The sequence below is a fragment of the Lolium perenne genome, chromosome 5 (genome assembly GCF_019359855.2).
Source record: "Lolium perenne isolate Kyuss_39 chromosome 5, Kyuss_2.0, whole genome shotgun sequence".
Lineage (NCBI taxonomy): Eukaryota > Viridiplantae > Streptophyta > Magnoliopsida > Poales > Poaceae > Lolium > Lolium perenne.
In genome coordinates this window covers 78,092,587-78,101,115 of record NC_067248.2, presented here as the reverse complement: position 1 = coordinate 78,101,115, position 8,529 = coordinate 78,092,587, and positions in this window count along the sequence as shown.

Sequence of the window (8,529 nt, the reverse complement as noted above, 5' to 3'; positions counted from 1 at the left end):
GGAAAAAATTTCAGCAGTTTTATCACAAGTGGTTTTAGCAGTTTTAGCAATTTCAGGCAGTTTTGTACGCTTTGCACTAGGAGTAGAAACATTGCCAACACCAATTATTTTACCATTGATAGTAGGAGGTGCAGCAACATGTGAATCATTATCATTACTAATGGTGGTGATAGTCCAAACTTTAGCTACATTATTCTCTTTAGCTAGTTTTTCATTTTCTTCTCTATCCCACCTAGCACGCAATTCAGCCATTAATCTTATATTCTCATTAATTCTAACTTGGATGGCATTTGCTGTAGTAGTAATCTTATTATCAATATCATTATTAGGCATAACTTTCAATTTTAATAGATCAACATCAGAGGCAAGTCTATCAACTCTAGAAGCAATAATATCAATTTTATCAAGCTTTTCCTCAACAGATTTGTTAAAAGCAGTTTGTGTACTAATAAATTCTTTAAGCATGGCTTCAAGACCAGAGGGTACACTCCTATTATTGTTGTAAGAATTCCCATAAGAATTACCATAACCATTACTATTAGCAGAAGGATATGTCCTATAGTTATTACCAGAATTGTTCCTATAAGCATTGTTGTTGAAATTATTATTTTTAATGAAATTCACATCAACATTTTCTTCTTGAGCAACCAATGAAGCTAAAGGAACATTATTTGGATCAACATTAGATCTACCATTCACAAGCATAGACATAATCACATCAATCTTATCACTCAAGGAAGAGGTTTCTTCAACAGAATTTACCTTCTTACCTTGTGGAGCTCTTTCCATGTGCCATTCAGAGTAATTTATCATCATATCATCAAGAAGCTTTGTAGCCGCCCCCAAAGTGATGGACATAAAGGTACCTCCAGCAGCTGAATCCAATAAATTCCGCGAAGAAAAATTTAGTCCTGCATAGAAGGTTTGGATGATCATCCAAGTAGTCAGTCCATGGGTTGGGCAATTCTTTACCAAAGATTTCATTCTCTCCCATGCTTGAGCAACATGTTCAGTATCTAATTTCTTAAAATTCATTATGCTACTTCTCAAAGATATAATTGTAGTGGGAGGATAATATCTACCAATAAAAGCATCCTTACATTTAGTCCATGAATCAATACTATTCTTAGGCAAAGATAGCTGATACGTCTCCAACGTATCGATAATTTCTTATGTTCCATGCTACTTTATTGATGATACCTACATGTTTTATGCACATTATATGTCATATTTATGCATTTTCTGGAACTAACCTATTAACAAGATGCCGAAGAGCCGATTCTTTGTTTCTGCTGTTTTTGGTTTCAGAAATCCTAGTAAAGAAATATTCTCGGAATTGGACGAAACTTTCGCCCAGGGTCCTATTTTTGCACGAAGCTTCCAGAAGACCGAAGACCTAACGACGTGGGGCCACGAGGCAGCCAGGGGGGTGGCCGGCGCGGCCCAGGCCCTGGCCGCGCCGACCTATCCCCTGGGCCCCTCGTGTGGCCCCTCGCGTTGACCCTCCGCCTACTTAAAGCTTCCGTCGCGAAACCCCCAGTACCGAGAGCCACGATACGGAAAACCTTACAGAGACGCCGCCGCCGCGAATCCCATCTCGGGGGATTCTGGAGATCGCCTACGGCACCCTGCCGGAGAGGGGATTCATCTCCCGGAGGACTCTACACCGCCATGGTCGCCTCCGGAGTGATGAGTGAGTAGTTCACCCCTGGACCATGGGTCCATAGCAGTAGCTAGATGGTCGTCTTCTCCTTGTTGTGCTTCATTGTTGGATCTTGTGAGCTGCCTAACATGATCAAGATCATCTATATGTAATACTATATGTTGTGTTTGTCGGGATCCGATGGATAGAGAGTACTATGATTATGGTGATTATCAATCTATTGTTCATGTGTTGTTTATGATCTTGCATGCTCTCCGTTATTAGTAGAGGCTCTGGCCAAGTTTTTACTCTTAACTCCAAGAGGGAGTATTTATGCTCGATAGTGGGTTCATGCCTCCATTGAATCTGGGACAAGGATGTAAAAGTTCTAAGGTTGTGGATGTGCTGTTGCCACTAGGGATAAAACATTGATGCTATGTCTAAGGATGTAGTTGTTGATTACATTACGCACCATACTTAATGCAATTGTCTGTTGCTTTGCAACTTAATACTGGAGGGGGTTCGGATGATAACCTGAAGGTGGACTTTTTAGGCATAGATGCAGTTGGATGGCGGTCTATGTTCTTTGTCGTAATGCCCAATTAAATCTCACTATATTTACCATGTCATGTATATGCATTGTTATGCCTTTCTCTATTTGTCAATTGCCCGACTGTAATTTGTTCACCCAACATGCTTTTATCTTATGGGAGAGACACCTCTAGTGAACTGTGGACCCCGGTCCTATTCTTTACATAGCATACAATCTACTTGTTTTACTGTTTTCTTTGCAAACATCTTCCACTCGATACGTTTAATCCTTTGTTACAGCAAGCCGGTGAGATTGACAACCTCACTGTTTCGTTGGGACAAAGTACTTGGGTTGTGTTGTGCAGGTTCCTAGTTGGCGCCGGAATCCCTGGTGTTGCGCCGCATCACATTTCGCGACCATCAACCTTCAACGTGCTTCTTGGCTCCTACTGGTTCGATTAAACCTTGGTTTCTTTCTGAGGGAAAACTTGCTACTGTGCGCATCATACCTTCCTCTTGGGGTTCCCAACGAACGTGTGAGTTACACGCCATCAAGCTCTTTTTCTGGCGCCGTTGCCGGGGAGATCAAGACACGCTGAAAGGGGAGTCTCCACTTCTCAATCTCTTTACTTTGTTTTTGTCTTGCTTTATTTTATTTACTATTTTGTTTGCTGCACTAAATCAAAATACAAAAAAATTAGTTGCTAGTTTTACTTTATATACTGTATTGCTCTCTATATCAAAAACACAAAAAAAATTAGTTACTTGTCTTTACTTTGTTTGCCTAGTTTACTTCTGGCTTATTTCATCATGCTTAATCCTAAGTTTACTTTGGAAGAGATACCGGTAGGACGAGGATGTATCATTGGAAGAGATAATATAGAAGAATTTTTCACCCATGTTAGTATGGAGGAAGATTTTGAAGATATACCATTATTAAAAACTGCTCCTACTTATGAAAGTGCTTCTGCCTGTTTGATACACATGTTAGAAACTAGATTTGTTAATCTCAATCCCATAATACAACATATGTTTCTTACACTTTCGGATATGGAGATGGGGGAAAAGAGAAATTTCGTTTTAAAAATCCTTGTTAGAGAATTTGAGGATATAGTTAAAGAAGCTAGAAAAGTTTTTATTAAGCATAAGAGGCTTGGTTTCTTTCCTAATTTTAAACAAATACTTGAAAAGATGGATATGGATAGAATTAAGTATACTAATAATGTTAATGATGGTAGGGAAATTAAAGCGCCAATACCTAGTAAACTACTAGGGATGCATGAAGCTTTGGAAAATAACTATGCTTGGCTTGTTCCTGAAAATTTGTTTGATGAGAATAGTAAGCCTAGGAGCAATGAGAGAGGAGTTACTTATATAGACCAGATACAATGCATTGTTGAGAAAACTCCCAACACCCCTGGTAATGATGTTGATGCTTCTACTCTCGATAATACTTGATTTGCACTTTCTGCGCCTAGCTGAAAGGCGTTAAAGAAAAGCGCTTATGGGAGACAACCCATGTTTTTACCTACAGCAATTTTTGTTTTGTTGAGTCTTGGAAGTTGTTTACTACTGTAGCAACCTCTCCTTATCATGTTTTTGTGCCAAGTAAAGTTTCTATGCCAAAGTTGATGTTATATTTGGGATCGCTGCGCAGAAACAGCATTGCTGTCTGTCACGAATCTGGGCACAATTCTCTGTAGAAAATTCGAAAAAATCTGCCAATTTACGAGCGTGATCCTCAGATATGTACGCAACTTTCATTAGTTTTGAGTTTTTCCATTTGAGCAAGTCTGGTGCCATTTCTAAATTCGTCTTTACGGACTGTTCTGTTTTTGACAGATTCTGCCTTTTATTTCGCATTGCCTCTTTTGCTATGTTGGATTTATTTATTTGATCCATTAATGTCCAGTAGCATTATGCAATGTCCAGAAGTGAAAATAATAATTGTGTCACCTCTGAATGAGTGAATTATTAATTGTGCACTAACCCTCTAATGAGTTTGCTTGAAGTTTGGTGTGAAGGAAGTTTTCAAGGGTCAAGAGAGGAGAATGATATACTATGATCAAGAGGAGTGAAAGCTCTAAGCTTGGGGATGCCCCCGTGGTTCACCCCTGCATATTTTAAGAAGACTCAAGCGTCTAAGCTTGGGGATGCCCAAGGCATCCCCTTCTTCATCGACAACATCATCAGGTTCCTCCCCTGAAACTATATTTTTATTCAATCACATCTTGTGTTCTTTACTTGGAGCGTCGGTTTGTTTTTGTTTTTGTTTTTGTTTGAATAAGATGGATCCTAGCATTCACTTTGTGGGAGAGAGACACGCTCCGCTGTTGCATATGGACACATGTGTCCTTAGGCTTTACTCATAATGTTCATGGCGAAGTTTCTTCTTCGTTAAATTGTTATATGTTTGGAATTGGAAAATGCGACATGTAGTAATTCTAAAATGTCTTGGATAATGTGATACTTGGCAATTGTTGTGCTCATGTTTAAGCTCTTGCATCATATACTTTGCACCCATTAATGAAGAAATACATAGAGCTTGCTAAAATTTGATTTGCATATTTGGTTTCTCTAAGGTCTAGATAATATCTAGTATTGCGTTTTGAACAACAAGGAAGACAGTGTAGAGTCTTATAATGTTTATAATATGTCTTTTATGTGAGTTTTGCTGCACTTGTTCATCCTTGAGTTTGCTTCAAATAACCTTGCTAGCCTAAACCTTGTATCGAGAGGGAATACTTCTCATGCATCCAAAATCCTTGAGCCAACTACTATGCCATTTGTGTCCACCATACCTACCTACTACATGGTATTTCTCCGCCATTCCAAAGTAAATTGCTTGAGTGCTACCTTTAAAATTCCATCATTCACCTTTGCAATATATAGCTCATGGGACAAAATAGCCTTAAAAACTATCGTAGTATTGAATATGTACTTATGCACTTTATATTTTATTAAGTTGCCTGTTGTGCGATAACCATGCTTCTGGGGAACGCCATCAACTATTGTTGAATATCATGTGAGTTGCTATGCATGTCCGTCTTGTCTGAAGGTCTATCATTTTAGTGGTTGGAGCATGCAAATTGTTAGAGAAGAACATTGGGCCGCTAACTAAAGCCATGAAAAATGGTGGAAGTTTCAGTTTTGGACATATATCCTCAATCTCATATGAGAATAATAACTTTGCTACATGCTTATGCATTTAAGAGGAGTCCATTATCTGTTGTCCATGTTGTCCCGGTATGGATGTCTAAGTTGAGAATAATCAAAAGCGAGAAATCCGAAATGCGAGCATTCTCCTTAGACCTTTGTACAGGCGGCATGGAGGTACCCCTTTGTGACACTTGGTTGAAACATGGCATGCGAAGACCCGGTAGTCCAAGTTAAGTAGGACGAGGTGCGGGCACTATTAGTATACTATGCGTGAGGCTTGCAACTTGTAAGATATAATTTACATAACTCATATGCTTTATTACTACCGTTGACAAAATTGTTTCATGTTTTCAAAATAAAAGCTCTAGCACAAATACAGCAATCGATGCTTTCCTCTTTGAAGGACCATTCTTTTACTTTTATTGTTGAGTCAGTTTACCTATCTCCTTCCACCTTAAGAAGCAAACACTTGTGTGAACTGTGCATTGATTCCTACATACTTGCATATTGCACTTGTTATATTACTTTATGTTGACAATATCCATGAGATATACATGTTACAAGTTGAAAGCAACCGCTTAAACTTAATCTTCTTATGTGTTGCTTCAACACCTTTACTTTGATTTATTGCTTTATGAGTTAACTCTTATGCAAGACTTATTGATGCTTGTCTTGAAGTACTATTCATGAAAAGTCTTTGCTTTATGATTCAGTTGTTTACTCATGTCATTACCTTTGCTTTGATCGCTGCATTCATTACATATGTTTACAAATAGTATGATCAAGATTATGATGGCATGTCACTTCAGAAATTATCTTTGTTATCGCTTTTACCTCGCTTCGGGACGAGCAGAACTAAGCTTGGGGATGCTGATACGTCTCCAACGTATCGATAATTTCTTATGTTCCATGCTACTTTATTGATGATACCTACATGTTTTATGCACATTATATGTCATATTTATGCATTTTCTGGAACTAATCTATTAACAAGATGCCGAAGAGCCAGTTGCTGTTTTCTGCTGTTTTTGGTTTCAGAAATCCTAGTAAAGAAATATTCTCGGAATTGGACGAAACTTTCACCCAGGGTCCTATTTTTGCACGAAGCTTCCAGAAGACCGAAGACCTAACGAAGTGGGGCCACGAGGCAGCCAGGGGGGTGGCCGGCGCGGCCCAGGCCCTGGCCGCGCCGACCTATCCCCTGGGCCCCTCGTGTGGCCCCTCGCGTTGACCCTCCGCCTACTTAAAGCTTCCGTCGCGAAACCCCTAGTACCGAGAGCCACGATACGGAAAACCTTACAGAGACGCCGCCGCCGCGAATCCCATCTCGGGGGATTCTGGAGATCGCCTTCGGCACCCTGCCGGAGAGGGGATTCATCTCCCGGAGGACTCTACACCGCCATGGTCGCCTCCGGAGTGATGAGTGAGTAGTTCACCCCTGGACCATGGGTCCATAGCAGTAGCTAGATGGTCGTCTTCTCCTTGTTGTGCTTCATTGTTGGATCTTGTGAGCTGCCTAACATGATCAAGATCATCTATATGTAATACTATATGTTGTGTTTGTCGGGATCCGATGGATAGAGAGTACTATGATTATGGTGATTATCAATCTATTGTTCATGTGTTGTTTATGATCTTGCATGCTCTCCGTTATTAGTAGAGGCTCTGGCCAAGTTTTTACTCTTAACTCCAAGAGGGAGTATTTATGCTCGATAGTGGGTTCATGCCTCCATTGAATCTGGGACAGTGACAGAAAGTTCTAAGGTTGTGGATGTGCTGTTGCCACTAGGGATAAAACATTGATGCTATGTCTAAGGATGTAGTTGTTGATTACATTACGCACCATACTTAATGCAATTGTCTGTTGCTTTGCAACTTAATACTGGAGGGGGTTCGGATGATAACCTGAAGGTGGACTTTTTAGGCATAGATGCAGTTGGATGGCGGTCTATGTTCTTTGTCGTAATGCCCAATTAAATCTCACTATATTTACCATGTCATGTATATGCATTGTTATGCCTTTCTCTATTTGTCAATTGCCCGACTGTAATTTGTTCACCCAACATGCTTTTATCTTATGGGAGAGACACCTCTAGTGAACTGTGGACCCCGGTCCTATTCTTTACATAGCATACAATCTACTTGTTTTACTGTTTTCTTTGCAAACATCTTCCACTCGATACGTTTAATCCTTTGTTACAGCAAGCCGGTGAGATTGACAACCTCACTGTTTCGTTGGGACAAAGTACTTGGGTTGTGTTGTGCAGGTTCCTAGTTGGCGCCGGAATCCCTGGTGTTGCGCCGCATCACATTTCGCGACCATCAACCTTCAACGTGCTTCTTGGCTCCTACTGGTTCGATTAAACCTTGGTTTCTTTCTGAGGGAAAACTTGCTACTGTGCGCATCATACCTTCCTCTTGGGGTTCCCAACGAACGTGTGAGTTACACGCCATCAATAGCAAGCAATCTTTAGCTCTTCCTCTTAATGAGAAAGGAAACAATTTCAATTTAATAATATCACCATCTACATCCTTATATTTTTGCATTTCACAAAGTTCAACAAAATTATTAAGATGGGCAGCAGCATCATCAGAACTAACACCAGAAAATTGATCTCTCATAACAAGGTTCAGTAAAGCAGGTTTAATTTCAAAGAATTATGCTGTAGTAGCAGGTGGAGCAATAGGTGTGCATAGGAAATCATTATTATTTGTGTTTGTGAAGTCACACAACTTAGTATTTTCAGGGGTATTCATTTTAGCAACGGTAAATAAAACAAACTAGATAAAGTAAATGCAAGTAACTAATTTTTTTGTGTTTTTGATATAGAGAACAAGACAGTAAATAAAGTAAAACTAGCAACTAATTTTTGTGTGTTTTGTTTAGGTGCAGCAAACAAAGTAGTAAATAAAATAAAGCAAGACAAAACAAAGTAAAGAGATTGGGAAGTGGAGACTCCCCTTGCAGCGTGTCTTGATCTCCCCGGCAACGGCGCCAGAAAAAGAGCTTGATGGCGTGTAACTCACACGTTCGTTGGGAACCCCACGAGGAAGGTATGATGCGCACAGCAGCAAGTTTTCCCTGAGAAAGAAACCAAGGTTTATCGAACCAGGAGGAGCCAAGAAGCACGTTGAAGGTTGATGGTGGCGAAATGTGATACGGCGCAACACCAGGGATTCCGGCACCAATGTGGAAC